This window comes from Hyperolius riggenbachi, chromosome 6, assembly GCF_040937935.1.
Source record: "Hyperolius riggenbachi isolate aHypRig1 chromosome 6, aHypRig1.pri, whole genome shotgun sequence".
Lineage (NCBI taxonomy): Eukaryota > Metazoa > Chordata > Amphibia > Anura > Hyperoliidae > Hyperolius > Hyperolius riggenbachi.
In genome coordinates this window covers 22,568,538-22,584,606 of record NC_090651.1, presented here as the reverse complement: position 1 = coordinate 22,584,606, position 16,069 = coordinate 22,568,538, and the positions used below count along the sequence as shown (strand labels likewise).

Below are 16,069 nucleotides of genomic sequence, written 5' to 3'. Positions count from 1 at the left end.
TGTCACTTACAGTAAGTAGTAGAAATCTGACAGAACCGACAGATTTTGGGCTAGTGCATCTCTCCATAGAGGATTCTCAGCATGGCCTTTATTCTTTATAAAGACACTCCATGAAAAATCTTTATACAAATATGCTGACCAGCCTCCCTGCTCCCTGCACACTATTTTGGCAGTTGGACGGAGCAACTGCCATTCACTAAGTGCTTTTAAAAATAAAGAAAACCCTGAGAACCCCCTATGAGAAAATGGGCTAGTCCAAAATCTATCTGTAATGTCAGATTTCTACTACCTACTGTAAGTGACAGCAACATAGGAGAAAAGTAATTTATGGCTCATTTTACTCAGGAAGAAATGTACTTCTTATTTGTATGTGTTTTAAATTTTAAGATTTTCTCGAAAGTTCCTCTTTAAAGAGACACTGAAGCGAAAAAAAAATTATGATATTATGATTTGTATGTGTAGTACAGCTAAGAAATAAAACATTAAGATCAGATACATCAGTCTAATTGTTTGCAGTCCCGGAAGAGTTAAGAAACTCTAGTTGTTATCTCTATGCAAAAAAGCCTTAAGCTCTACGACTTTCAAAGTCGTGGAGAGGGCTGTTTTCTGACTTTTATTATCTCAACTGTAAGTGAACTATTTACTTTTTCTCTGCCAGAGGAGAGGTCATTAGTTCACAGACTGCTCTGAAAGAATCATTTTGAATGCTGAGTGTTGTGTAATCTGCACATATTATAGAATTATGCAAGGTTAGAAAAACACTGTATGCCTGAAAATAAAAATATGAGAACATTTTCTTTGCTGCTAATCTTCTAGTAATTATTCATAGTACACAACCAATTCACTATATCATATTTTTTTTTTCGCTTCAGTGTCTCTTTAAGGACTCATAAGCGTTCAATTAGCTTGTATATAGGAACAGATCCAGTGAGGAAGAAGAGAAGGTGATCGTGGTGAAAGGTTCACAATCACACCTACATGCAAAAATGTCGCGGGAAAACTTGGAAGCTGAAAATAGCCGCTAGTACAATATGGTCATTCCGATAGTAAAATTTTGGTAAATTTAACTGACATTAAACTCAATCCTAATCTCACATGAGCCCTCCCTCTACTGATGCCTAGCCCTAACCGAGCCCCCCAACAATGCCTAACCCTAACCGCCCCTTACAGTGCCTAACCCCCCCCCCAGTGCCTAGCCCTACCCGAGCCCCCCACCAATTCCTAACCCTAACCGCCTCTTACAGTGCCTAACCCTAACCGCCTCCCCCAGTGCCTAACCCTAACCACCCCCCCCCCCCAGTTCCTAGCCCTAACCACCCTCCAGTGCCTAGCCCTAACTGAGCCCCCCATCAATTCCTAACCCTAACCACCCCTTACAGTGCCTAACCCTAACCGCCCCCCCAGTGCCTAACCCTGACCGAACCCCCATCAATGCCTAACCATAACCGCCCTCCTTGATGCCTAATCCTAACCGCCCCCCTCGGTGCCTAACCCTACCCCCTCACACCCTGATTTCTAACCCTGAGATAAAGAACGGGGACACTGAGAGCCCAATATAGTGTAGTATGTCTGGACACAAGGGAGGTGTAATGAAGGTAAGTATAGAATACTCACAAGTCAGCGCTACATCTTAGGCAACCACTATAACGGCAGGCAGGGAGAATGAACCTGTCCCTACTCAGGAATAAAAAGTCGCTCCCTGTAGATAGGAAGGAAACGTAAACGTTCTCCGCCCTTCCACCAGGGTGGATAGATAATTGAGGCAAATGAACAGAGGCGCCAAAAGAATAAAACAATAATATAAACATTTTGTGAACAGAGGCGCTTAATGCAGACCTGAACCTATACTGCTATATACTCCTATCTGAATTCCCTGAAGAAGTGGGGTCTCGCCCACGAAACGCGTTGTGAAATCGTGGAGTGTTTAAATAAATTTTATTTGTGTTATAATACACATCTGTTTTCTAGAGTGTTCTTTGGAATGGCCAGATATCCACTTCGGCCACCTCCATGTTTTAAAATGTTTACATTATTGTTTTATTCTTTTGGCGCCTCTGTTCATTTGCTTTGATTTCTAACCCTAACTGAACCCCCCACCCATACCTAAACTCACCCCATGACGCTTTAAAGAGACACTGAAGCGAAAAAAAAATTATGATATTATGATTTGTATGTGTAGTACAGCTAAGAAATAAAACATTAAGATCAGATACATCAGTCTAATTGTTTCCAGTACAGGAAGAGTTGAGAAACTCCAGTTGTTATCTCTATGCAAACAAGCCATTAAGCTCTCCGACTAAGTTAGTCCTGGAGAGGGCTGTTATCTGACTTTTATTATCTCAACTGCAAGTGAACTGTTTACTTTTTCTCTGCCAGAGGAGAGGTCATTACTTCACAGACTGCTCTGAAATAATCATTTTGAATGCTGAGTGTTGTGTAATCTGCACATATTATAGAATGATGCAATGTTAGAAAAAACACCATATACCTGAAAATAAAAGTATGAGAATATTTTCTTTGCTGCTAATCTTCTAGTAATTATTCATAGTACACAACCAATTCATTATATCATATTTTTTTTTCCGCTTCAGTGTCTCTTTAAATGCATAATATCAGTTGCTATGGAGGTTTAGGCACTCCATAAGCGTCCATGTCGTTCTATCAGCTAAGGTAGGAAATGTGGGTGCAAGAGGCCACCCGCTATTCAAAATGCAAGGCCCCTATTTTACCAGACACCAATGGCTAAAAGGATTAGAGGCAGAGGATCAGAAGGACAGTCAGGCCATTTGCATCATTTAAAAGGAAATTGATATGGCAGCTTCCATCTCCCTTTAAAGGTGTCCTTTAAAGAGAGTCTGAAGCGAGAATAAATCTCGCTTCAGACCTCATAAATAGCAGGGGCATGTGTGCCCCTGCTAAAACGCCGCTATAGCGCGGCTTAACAGGGGTCCCTTCACCCCCAAATCCCCCTCGATACACCGGGGGAGCGCTTCCTGGTTGGGGCAGGGCTAACCGCCGCAGCCCTGCCCCACGCGCGTCTGTCAGCGCGTATCTCCGCCTCTCCCCCGCCCCTCTCAGTCTTCCTTCACTGAGAGGGGCGGGGGAGAGGCGGCGATGCGCCGCTGACAGACGCGACTGGAGGCAGGGCTGCAGCCGTTAGCCCTGCCTCCAGGAAGAGACAGCCAGCGACTTTTTCTACGACACACTTTTGCGGGGGGTGGGTTGGGGGTGAAGGGACCCCCGTTTAGCTGCGGGATAGCGGCGTTTTAGCAGGGGCACACGTGCCCCTGCTATTTATGAGCTCTGAAGCGAGATTTATTCTCGCTTCAGAGTCTCTTTAAAGTAATCCTAAACGGAAAAGTAAAAGTTAAAATAAACACACACACATCATACCTCCCGTGTAGTCTGCTCCTCTATCTCTTTCTCCTCTCCTGCGTCCCGTTTGTCCACTGTGATCAATGGAATTCTCAGTCATCCATTATGAAAATGGTCACTATGCCACAACAGCTTCCTGGTCAGCACAGTGTTAAACTGTAATATCGCCCACATGAGCCGTAGGGAAACATGGACATTACCTTGCACATCAGTTGTCCTTTTAGTTAAAACTGACAGCAAATGATATATAATTCACAGCAAAAGCAATTTATTTCAGTTCTGAGAAAATCTTGTCAGAAATGGAAGGAATAATTGTAAGTAGAAAATGGTGAGAAGAACTGGAGGTAAGTATGTAATATTAATTTGCAGGGACATCAGGAGTTTATTTTAAATAATTTGACACGGTTCAGGTTCCCTTAAACTCTGAGAAACCTAGGCTGAAGGCGTACTTTCCTTGCACCTCGCTTGCTATGATCTGATATGCCCCAGGTCAGTTCTGACATTTTGTAGCCACCTAATAGTGGAGGGATTCTAGTCCGTCTAGAGATACTCTGTACATCAGGTCAATGATGTGTTCTAATAGACAAAGGAATCTGGGCGGCTTGAGAACAGGAAATAAATTAGACGTCCTTATTGTGAATAAGTTGTCCTACCAAAGGCCAGATAATCCCTTTATGATATTTCTACAAAGTGATCGGAAGGTAAAGCCTTGCGGTAATCGGCACATCCCTCCATCTGCTGCAAATTACAACCCCCATCCTCCTCCTCCTCCTCCTCTGGACCGACGAGGGTTCCCTAAGTGCGGCGGAGCTGCTAGATCCCCTCCTCCTTCCCTGCGTTGCGTTATCGGGACGCCCTCGCCATCGTGACCAGCATGAGATGTTCGGTAGCGGGAGGAAGACTCTAATCTCCCCACAATATCCTGTTATGTTTCATGCTTAGCCCGTGTTGTTTTAGCATTATTGCCTCCGCGGATTATCTGCATTATAACCAGAAAAGGCTCCAAGTAAAACAATGAGGCAATGCCTGCAAGACCTTCATGTTTGAAGATTAATTTTCCGGATTTCTCAGATTCTCTGTTCCAGACAATCGGAATTTTCATTGTCTGAGACGGCAGAAACGAGCGGGTTTAATATAGATGTGTGCGGGGAAGCTGGAAACCTCTGTCGGCCCAGCTGTGTGGCTGGACGCTGCTCTCTCTGCGAAACAAGACTAGCAGACTCAAAGCACCAGAGTTGCAGCCACTAGGACGTGCTCCATAGGCAGTAGTAGTGTTAGGGAGACTTGCCCAAGGTCTCCTTACTGAATAGGTGCTGGCCTAATGAACAGGAAGAGCCAAGATTCGATTCCTGGTCTCCTGTGTCAGAGGCAGAGCCCTTAACCACTTCACTACTGAGGGTTTTTTTCCCTTCTGTACCAGAGCACTTTTTACCTTTCAGTGCACCTCCCATTCATTCACCAATAACTTTAACACTATTTATCACAACAAAACAATGTATATCTTGGTTTTTTTTCTCCACTTGTTAGGCTTTCGTTGGGTAGTATGTCATGCTAAGAATTATTTTATTCTAAATGCATTTTAACAGGAATAACAAGGAAAAAAATTTGAAAAAATTCATAATTTCTCAGTTTTCGGCCATTACAGTTTTAAAATAAAACGTGCTGCTGTGGATAAAATCCACACATTTTATTTGCCTATTTTTCCCGGTTATTAAAATGTTTAAAATATGTCCGTGGTACAATGTATGGCAACAATATTTTATTTGGAAATACGGGTGCATTTTTTCCATTTTGCGTCCGTCACTAATTACAAGTCCATATTTGCAAAAATAACAGGAATATACCCTCATACTTGTTTAAAAAGTGGAGTCTGTAAGGAAACTATTTATGTACTTTTTTTAAATGTCATTTTTTTTCATATATGCATTTTTTGGGGATGGCAAATATGGGAGATTGGGGAAGGTAAGAGGGTTAATTTTAATAGGAAACGCATGTATTTTAAATAAATACATGTATGGAGGTGTAATTTTACTTTTTGGCCACTAGATGTCCCCCCCATGGAGCCCATACTAAGCTTACCCCATACATAACACGGTATTGCACGTCACCCATATACTGCCCATATACCATAACACATACCATGTGCCTGCATCCAGGAGCCTATACTAAGCTTACCCCATACATAACACGGTATTGCATGTCACTCATATACTGCACATATACCATAACACATACCGTGTGCCTGCATCCAGGAGCTCATATACTAAGCTTACCCCATACATGGCATTGCACGTCACCCATATACTGTACATATACCATAACACATATCATGTATCCAGGAGCTCATATAAAACACAGCTTTGCACCTGACCACAGGCACCTTCCCCACAGACTTCAAGCAGGCCACTGTACTACCCCTGCTCAAGAAACCCTCACTCGACCCCTCGCTACCCTCCAACTACCGTCCTATCTCCCTCCTCCCCTTTGCCTCAAAACTCCTTGAGCGTCTGGTTCACAAACGCCTGACCCAGTACCTCAATGCCAACTCACTGCTAGACGATCTGCCCAGACATCCTGAACACCAATCTGACGCAGCTCGGAGTTGACCCTACTCTTCGGGCATGGATCAAAGACTTCCTGACAAACAGAACGCAGCAGGTGAAACTCGGTAACCACCTCTCCAGCGTTCGAACCACCAATACAGGGGCTCCTCAAGGCTGTGTTCTGTCACCTCTACTGTTCTCCCTCTATACCAACAACTGCATCTCATCTGCTGACTCTGTGAAAGTCATCAAATTTGCAGACGACACCACTATCATCGGCCTTATTGGTAGAAACGGGGAGCTGGAGTACCGCAGCGAAGTAGAGCAAATATGCAACTGGTGCGAGGACAACAACCTAGTCCTCAACGCAGCAAAGACTGTCGAGCTAGTCACTGATTTCAGGAGAAACCCTCCCCCCCTCCAACCTGTCCTCATTGGGGGATCCGCAGTTTCTAGGGTGACATCGGTGCGGTTCCTTGGCACGACTCTAACAAACAATCTGAAGTGGGAGCAGAACACCACCAAAATCCAGAAGAAATCTCAGCAGAGGCTGTTCTTCCTGCGCCAACTGAAGAGATTTGGCATGCCCAGGGAGCTGCTGACCAGTTTCTATACTTCCACCATAGAATCCATCCTCTGCTCCTCAGTCATTGTCTGGTATGCTGGGGCAACGGCCAGCGACAAACACAAACTGCAGAGAGTCATAACGGACGCGGAGAAGATCATCGGATCCCCTCTTCCACCTCTCGATCTCCTCCACTCCGCCAGGATGAGGAGGAGGGCCACCATGATCTCCCGGGACCCCGCTCACCCAGGCAGCCACTACTTCAAGCTCCTCCCGTTGGGCCGTCGCTATAGGGCTATACCATCCAAAACCACCAGGCGGATGAACACCTTCTTCCCCCAAGCTGTTCGGCTTCTGAACTCCAGTCTCCCCCTACCTGGCCCGCATACCAGCGTACTCTAGCTGGTTGTCAGCCGGCCCCGCCGCTGCCGGCCTGGGCCCATCAAATGGACTAGAGGCCACTACCTACTTCCTTATTATTATCCTTAGTATTATTGCCTGTGCCGTGTTGTGTGTCTGTCTTGTATTATACCAATTATGCCTTTGAAATGTGTTGTGTGTCTGTCTTGTATTATACCAATTATGCCTTTGCCATGTGTACCACAAGTAATTCCGATTACAGCTCTTGCTGTACTTGGCGAAATAAAGTGATTCTGATTCTGACCCACTCCAATCTGGATTTCGGCCTGCTCACTCAACCGAAACTGCTCTCACCAAAGTGGTCAACGATCTTGCCTTAGCTAAAGCTGAAGGTAAATACTCCATTCTCCTCCTCCTTGACCTGTCAGCAACTTTTGACACAGTAGATCATCCCCTACTCCTCCAGTCCCTCCAGTCCCTGGGCATTAACGATCTCGCCCTGTCCTGGCTTTCATCCTACCTCTCCAACCGCTCCTTCACGACCTCCTTCAATGAGTCCTCCTCCACCCCCAACCACCTCTCGGTGGGAGTCCCCCAAGGTTCGGTCCTTGGCCCCCTACTGTTCACCCTATACACATCCTCCATTGGCAAGGTTATCTCCTCTATGGGTTTTAACTATCATTTGTATGCAGATGACACCCAGATCTACCTCCACACCCCTGACATATTCACCACTACCATGGACAAGGTCTCCTCCTGCCTATCAGCCATCTCCTCCTGGATGTCCGCTAGGTTCCTGAAACTAAATCTAGACAAAACAGAATTTATGATCTTCCCACCCCAGCCATCCACGAACCTCTCAGATGTGTATGTCACTGTTAACCACACTACCATTCGCCCTACCTCTCAAGCCCGCTGTCTGGGTGTCACCCTGGACTCCGCACTCTCCTTCACTTCCCACATCCAAAACCTCACAAAGTCCTGCAACTTCCACCTTCGTAACATCTGTAAGATTCGCCCTTTCCTGACCTCTGCCACCACCAAACTCCTCATCCATGCCCTCATAATTTCCCACCTTGACTACTGCAATGCCCTGCTGTCTGGTCTCCCTATGACCCGAACAGTCCCACTGCAGTCCATCATGAATGCAGCAGCCAGAATTATCAACTGCTCCCATCGCTCCACCTAGTGTTGGGCGAATATCTAGATGTTCGGGCCGAACAGGCCGAACATGGCCGCGATGTTCGGGTGTTCGACCCGAACTCCGAACATAATGGAAGTCAATGGGGACCCGAACTTTTGTGCTTTGTAAAGCCTCCTTACATGCTACATACCCCAAATTTACAGGGTATGTGCACCTTGGGAGTGGGTACAAGAGGAAAAAAAATTTAGCAAAAAGAGCTTATAGTTTTTGAGAAAATCGATTTTAAAGTTTCAAAGGGAAAACTGTCTTTTAAATGCGGGAAATGTCTGTTTTGTTTGCACAGGTAACATGCTTTTTGTCGGCATGCAGTCATAAATGTAATACATATAAGAGGTTCCAGGAAAAGGGACTGGTGGTAACGCTAACCCAGCAGCAGCACACGTGATGGAACAGGAGGAGGGTGGCGCAGGAGGAGAAGGCCACGCTTTGAGACACAACAACCCAGGCCTTGCATGAGGACAAGAAGCGTGCGGATAGCATGCTTTGTACCGCCATGCAGTCATAAATGTAATAAAGATAAGTGGTTCAATAAACAGGGACCACGCGGCAACGCTAACCCAGCAGCAGCAGACGTGATGGAACAGGAGGAGGCGCAGGAGGAGAAGGCCACGCTTTGTGAGACACAACAACCCAGGCCTTGCATGAGGACAAGAAGCGTGCGGATAGCATGCTTTGTACCGCCATGCAGTCATAAATGTAATAAAGATAAGAGGTTCCATAAACAGGGACCGGCAACGCTAACCCAGCAGCAGCAGCAGCAGCACACGTGATGGAACAGGAGGAGGCGCAGGAGGAGAAGGCCACGCTTTGTGAGACACAACAACCCAGGCCTTGCATGAGGACAAAAAGCGTGCGGATAGCATGCTTTGTACCGCCATGCAGTCATAAATGTAATAAAGATAAGAGGTTCCATAAACAGGGACCGGCAACGCTAACCCAGCAGCAGCAGCAGCAGCACACGTGATGGAACAGGAGGAGGCGCAGGAGGAGAAGGCCACGCTTTGTGAGACACAACAACCCAGGCCTTGCATGAGGACAAAAAGCGTGCGGATAGCCATGCAGTCATAAATGTAATAAAGATAAGAGGTTCCATAAACAGGGACCGGCAACGCTAACCCAGCAGCAGCAGCAGCAGCACACGTGATGGAACAGGAGGAGGCGCAGGAGGAGAAGGCCATGCTTTGTGAGACACAACAACCCAGGCCTTGCATGAGGACAAAAAGCGTGCGGATAGCATGCTTTTTACCGCCATGCATGCAGTCATAAATGTAATAAAGATAAGAGGTTCAATAAACAGGGACCGGGCGGCAACGCTAACCCAGCAGCAGCAGCACACGTGATGGAACAGGAGCAGGCGCAGGAGGAGAAGAAGGCCATGCTTTTTGAGACACAACAACCCAGGCCTTGCATGAGGACAAAAAGCGTGCGGATATAGCAGCAATGCTTTTTGCCGCCATGCAGTCATAAATGTAATACAGATGAGAGGTTCAATAAACAGGGACCGGAAACGCTAAACCATCCCAGATGTTCATTGGTCATGTTACTTGGTTGGGGTCCTGGAGTGTTGCGTAGTCGTTTCCAATCCAGGATTGATTCATTTTAATTTGAGTCAGACGGTCTGCATTTTCTGTGGAGAGGCGGATACGCCGATCTGTGACGATGCCTCCGGCAGCACTGAAACAGCGTTCCGACATAACGCTGGCTGCCGGGCAAGCCAGCACCTCTATTGCGTACATTGCCAGTTCGTGCCAGGTGTCTATCTTCATGCCCGGTTTCAGGTCCAGCGGTGCCAGCCACAAATCCGTCTGTTCCTTTATTCCCCTCCAAATTTCCTCCCCTGTGTGCTGCTTATCCCCAAGGCAGATCAGCTTCAGCAACGCTTGCTGACGCATGCCAACAGCTGTGCTGCACTGCTTCCACGATCCTACTGCTGCTGGTGCTGGGTTAGCGTTTCCGGATGAGGTACAGCTTTGAGATGCGTTGGAGGAGAAGGAGTCAGAGAGGTAGGTGCTGCTGTTGTTATCCAGTGGGAGGGGCGGTGCAGCTGTTTGCGGCGTGGGCAACACCCGCGCCGTAGCAGGTGAGGAATCGCTGCCAGGCTCCACAAGGTTCACCCAGTGCGCGGTAAGGGAGATGTATCGACCCTGGCCGAACGCACTCGTCCAGGTGTCAGTGGTGAGGTGAACCTTGCAGGCAACGGCATTCTTCAAGCTTCGGGTTATTTAGCTGACCACGTGCTCATGCAACTCAGGCACTGCAGAGCGCGCAAAGTGGTAGCGGCTGGGAACCACGTAACGTGGGATGGCCACTGACATCATGCCCTTGAAGCTGTTTGTCTCCACCACTCGATATGGCAGCATTTCGCAGGCCAGAACCTTGGCTATGCTGGCTGGCTGTTACTGCCACGGCCCGGGGGTCATTTGCTGGCAATTTCCTCTTGCGCTCAAACATCTCAGAGACAGACAACTCAACCGTAGGGCTGCACACCGAAGGGCTGTTGGTTGTTGTGTTTGATGAACACTGGGAGACCTCAAGAGCACTAGTCCGGAAAGTGACAGTGTCAGCATCGTCTGATGTTTGTGAATGTTGTGAACCACGCAATGGCTGGGCTACTGCTGCTGCTGAGGCGGGTCTGGTGGTGAGTCTGGTGAACCCAAGGGAGGCAGTGTTGCTGGTGGTACCCTGTCCTGCCGCGTTTGCCCACAGAGTGGGATGTTTGGATAGAATGTGGCGGCTCATGCTGGTGGTGGAGAGGTTGTTAATACTTTTCCCCCTGCTCAGGCGGGTCTTGCACACCTTGCAAATCGCCATGGTAACATCCTCAGTGCAGTCTTCAAAGAAAGCCCAGACTTTGGAGCACCTGCCTTGCTGGCGATTTCTGTTTGCGCCTCTTTTGCCTCTCACTTGAACTTCCATGCTTGCGGTGCCTGAAATTGCGCGCCGCCTACCTTGTGGCACAAGGCGAACTCGTGCAGCAGTGGGTTCCTCAACAGACTCATCTGTGCTGCTGCTACGACGGCGATGTTCTCGTTCACAAACAAAATCTGGGTCTATGTCCACATTGTCCATACCCTCCTCTTCCATCTCCTCAAACTCGTCATATGTCATTGTGGGGGGCCGCCGCCGTGGAGTAGAGCTCCCCAGAACAACCTCTGCGCAGCTCACTCCAACGTCGTCTGGTTATCTGGCAGTTGTGTGCGTGGTGTCGCTGCCGGTTGTGTCAGCTTTGTGCCCACTGGCTCCTTGTAACTGGCTGAGGACTCGGACCTCGTGCGTGATGTGCTGGTGCTGCTTAACCCACTGCTGGACGCTTGAGAGGTCATCCAAGTAATTATCTGGTCCTGTTCTTTTGGATCTGTGAGGGTTGTTGTCCTGGACAACATGGGCGGTATTGAGTGGGTTTTCTTGGGTGCTCCCCTGTGGCCTGTACGTGAACCGTCAGGGGAAACACCTCTTCCCTTGCCCCTCCCTCTTTCACCGGATTTCTTCCTCATTTCACTTATCCTTAAAGTACACGCTGACTGGCAGCAGTACAGTGGCAGTACAGAAATGCTATACAGTGGTGGGTGAGCGGTGTACCACTATTGTCAGCAGCGACACAGAGCACAATGCTATACAGTGGCGGTTGAGCGGTGTACTACTGTTCCCAGCAGACACAGAGTGGAAGTAAACACAATGCTATATAGTGTGGCTGAGCCGTGTTCACAGAGTGGCATTAAACACAATGCTATATAGTCTGCTATATAGTCACCCCGAACAGGGTGATGTTCTGCAGAACCCGAACAGTGGCAAACACTGTTCGCTCAACACTACTGGGAGGGAACTCAGATTTTAGCACCTAAACACACGATACAACATGTTTTCCGGGGTCGGACTCTGAGGCACATACAGATGGTCCCCATCATCATCCTCATCATACAACTCTTCTCCTGAGTCTGACCCACCCACCACCTCTGCCACCCCAACATCCCCAGACACAGACCCCTCATCGTCCTCAACATTAACTTGGGATGCTGGCCTGAGCCAGACCTCCTCCTCCACATCAGGCCCCATCATCTCCTCAATGGCAGCCCTCATTAATCGCTCTGGCGACGGACCGATGGACACAACGTTCTCCTCCGGGGAGGGCTGCTGCTGACCACTGGCTGCTGGGGTGGATGTTATAGCTTGCGTGGGGCGTTGGCTGTTGCTGTTGTTGGGAGTGCTGCTCACAGCGGAGGTCTCTGGGGAACTCATGTTGAGCTCATATAGTGGTTGACGGTAAGTGGATTATTACTGATCCCAGCAATATACACACTGACTGGCAGAGTACGCAATGCTATATAGTGTGGCTGAGCGGTGTACACAGAGTGGCAGTAAACACAATGCTATATAGTCTGGCTGAGCGAGCGGTGTACTACTGTTCCCAGCAGAATCAGAGTGGCAGTAAACAATGGTATATAGTCTGGCTGAGCGGTGTACACAGAGTGTCAGTAAACAATGGTATATAGTCTGGCTGAGCGGTGTACACAGAGTGTCAGTAAACAATGGTATATAGTCTGGCTGAGCGGTGTACACAGAGTGTCAGTAAACAATGGTATATAGTCTGGCTGAGCGGTGTACACAGAGTGTCAGTAAACAATGGTATATAGTCTGGCTGAGCGGTGTACACAGAGTGTCAGTAAACAATGGTATATAGTCTGGCTGAGCGGTGTACACAGAGTGTCAGTAAACAATGGTATATAGTCTGGCTGAGCGGTGTACACAGTGTCAGTAAACAATGGTATATAGTCTGGCTGAGCGGTGTACACAGAGTGTCAGTAAACAATGCTATATAATCTGGCTGAGCGGTGTACACAGAGTGTCAGTAAACAATGGTATATAGTCTGGCTGAGCGGTGTACACAGAGTGTCAGTAAACAATGGTATATAGTCTGGCTGAGCGGTGTACACAGAGTGTCAGTAAACAATGGTATATAGTCTGGCTGAGCGGTGTACACAGAGTGTCAGTAAACAATGGTATATAGTCTGGCTGAGCGGTGTACACAGAGTGTCAGTAAACAATGCTATATAATCTGGCTGAGCGGTGTACACAGAGTGTCAGTAAACAATGGTATATAGTCTGGCTGAGCGGTGTACACAGAGTGTCAGTAAACAATGGTATATAGTCTGGCTGAGCGGTGTACACAGAGTGGCAGTAAACAATAGTATATAGTCTGGCTGAGCGGTGTACACAGTGGCAGTAAACACAATGCTATATATAGCGTGGCTGAGCGAGGTGCACAGTGGCAGTACACACAATGCTATATAGTCAGGCTAAGCCATGTACACAGAGTGTCAGAAAACACAATGCTATATATAGCGTGGCTGAGCGAGGTGCACAGTGGCAGTACACACAATGCTATATAGTCAGGCTAAGCCGTGTACACAGAGTGTCAGAAAACACAATGCTATATATAGCGTGGCTGAGCGAGGTGCACAGTGGCAGTACACACAATGCTATATAGCCAGGCTAAGCCGTGTACACAGAGTGTCAGAAAACACAATGCTATATATAGCGTGGCTGAGCGAGGTACACAGTGGCAGTAAACAATGCTATATATATAGTGTGGCTGAGCGAGCGGTGTACTACTGTTCCCAGCAGCGACACACAATGACTGGGGGGGACCCTGGCTAGCGTGGCTGGAGAGCGAACTACCCTGCCTGCCTACCCAAAGCTAAACCCACAGAGAAATGGCGGAGATATGACGTGGTTCGGGTATTTATTTACCCGAACCACGTGACCGTTCGGCCAATCAGAGCGCGTTCGGGCCCGAACCACGTGACCTGTTCGGCCAATCACAGCGCTCTTAGTTCGGCCATGCGCTCTTAGTTCGGCCATGTGGCCGAACGGTTTGGCCGAGCACCGTCAGGTGTTCGGCCGAACTCGAACATCACCCGAACAGGGTGATGTTCTGCAGAACCCGAACAGTGGCGAACACTGTTCGCCCAACACTAGCTCCACCATGGCAGATCCCCTCCTAGAATCCCTCCACTGGCTTCCTATCCAGTCCAGAATCAGATTCAAGATACTGTGTCTGACCTACAAATCTGTCCACAAAACCTGTCCAACCTACATTTCCGATCTTACTCAGAGGTACACACCTAGCCGCTCACTCCGCTCTTCCAATGAACTTCGCCTAACTGCCCCCCGAATCACCCAGTCCCATGCACGCCTCCAGGACTTCTCAAGAGCTGCTCCAACACTATGGAACTCCCTACCTCCACCCATTAGGGCATCCCCCTCCTTCAACATCTTCAAGAAAGCCCTCAAAACTCATCTTTTCACTCTGGCCTACTACCCCTCACAAGTGCTCTAAACCTACAGCTGAACTCTGGTCCCCTACCATTCGTGTCCTTACCTCTCCCTCTACATTGTAAGCCTTTGGGCAGGGTCCTCCTACTTTTGTGTCCTACCTGATCATGCACCTCCATTCCTGTGAACCCTTGCTATGCATCTGAGTGAACCTAACTTGCCTAATCTCCATGCTCCATCCAGTGACTGACTAAGCATTACCTTGTACTCATACTGTGCTGTGTGATCTGGTTTTCTTGTATCCTGTATTGTCATTTTGCTGTATCTCACCCCTAAATATTGTCTGTAACCTAAATTAATGTTCAGCGCTGCGTAATATGTTGGCGCTTTATAAATACAATAAATAAATAAATAATAAATAAATTGCACGTCACCCATATACTGCACATATACCATAACACATATCATGTATCCAGGGCGTACATGAAAAAAGGGCGTCGGGGAAAAAAGGGCGCGTGGTGTAAACGATAAGCAGTATTATCGTTTATAAAAAATATTGTGTAGAATTTCGTTTACAAATAGTGTTTGAAGAATTTATAAATCATTAAATAATGTGTATGAAATTGGCAATTCTTAAAACGTTAATCTTCCCTGTTTCTAAACTGAAACTTATAATTACGTTTGTTAAAAAAAACAGTATTATTTGTTTAAACATTATAATTATATATTGTTATGAATAATCTTGATTTATCGTTTATTATTATAATAAAATGTGAAAATATTGTTTATAACAATGATATTAATATAAGTACATTCATAATATCTGTTGATTAGTATTATTGAAATTGTACTAAAACTATACCTAACCCTACTCTCACACAGAACCCTCCCTGTACCTATCCCTAACCCCTAGACCCCCTGGTGGTGCCTAAACCTAAGACCCCCCTGGTGGTGCCTAAACCTAAGACCCCCCTGGTGGTGCCTAAACCTAAGACCCCCCTGGTGTTGCCTAAACCTAAGACCCCCCTGGTGGTGCCTAAAAGTAACCACCCCAAAGCCCTCCCTGTACCTATCCCTAACCCGTAGACCCCCTGGTGGTGCCTAAACATAAGACCCCCCTGGTGGTGCCTAAACCTAAGACCCCCCTGGTGGTGCCTAAAAGTAACCACCCCAAAGTCCTCCCTGTACCTAACCCTAACCCCTAGACCCCCTGGTGGTGCCTAAACCTAAGACCCCCCTGGGGGTGCCTAAACCTAAGAACCCCCTGGTGGTGCCTAAACCTAAGACCCCCCTGGTGGTGCCTAAACCTAAGACCCCCCTGGTGGTGCCTAAACCTAAGACCCCCTGGTGGTGCCTAAACCTAAGACCCCCTATGGATAATAATGTTTTACAAACATTAATAAATGAAAAAATTAAATAAAAAAATGTAAATATTTTTTTTTGGGTGGATAATAATGTTTTTGGAAATGTTTTACAAATAGTGATTGTAAAAAATATATTGCAATTTATGTTATGTACTGATCGCTCTATTTTGTGAATAATAATGTTTTAAAACAGTAAGGGTTAAAATGTTAAATAATGTTTTAATTAAATAGGATAAATATGTTTAGTATTTTTATAAACGTTATTCGTCGCATGCTCATTTTCTAAAAGTAAATCATCACAAGCACAGTTATAAAACATTAAAAATCTCCGGGCGCCGTTTGTAAAACGTTAATAATCTCCGTCGCCCTTTTTTCCCTGTTCGGC

General features: G+C 47.1%; 1 protein-coding gene across 1 annotated transcript in view; it reads left to right on the top strand.

Annotated features, from left to right (window-relative positions):
- The window catches only part of GLIS1 (GLIS family zinc finger 1), a 169,009-nt gene that overhangs the window by 79,429 nt on the left and 73,511 nt on the right, over positions 1 to 16,069 (top strand). The gene's annotated exons all lie outside the window — the stretch shown is intronic.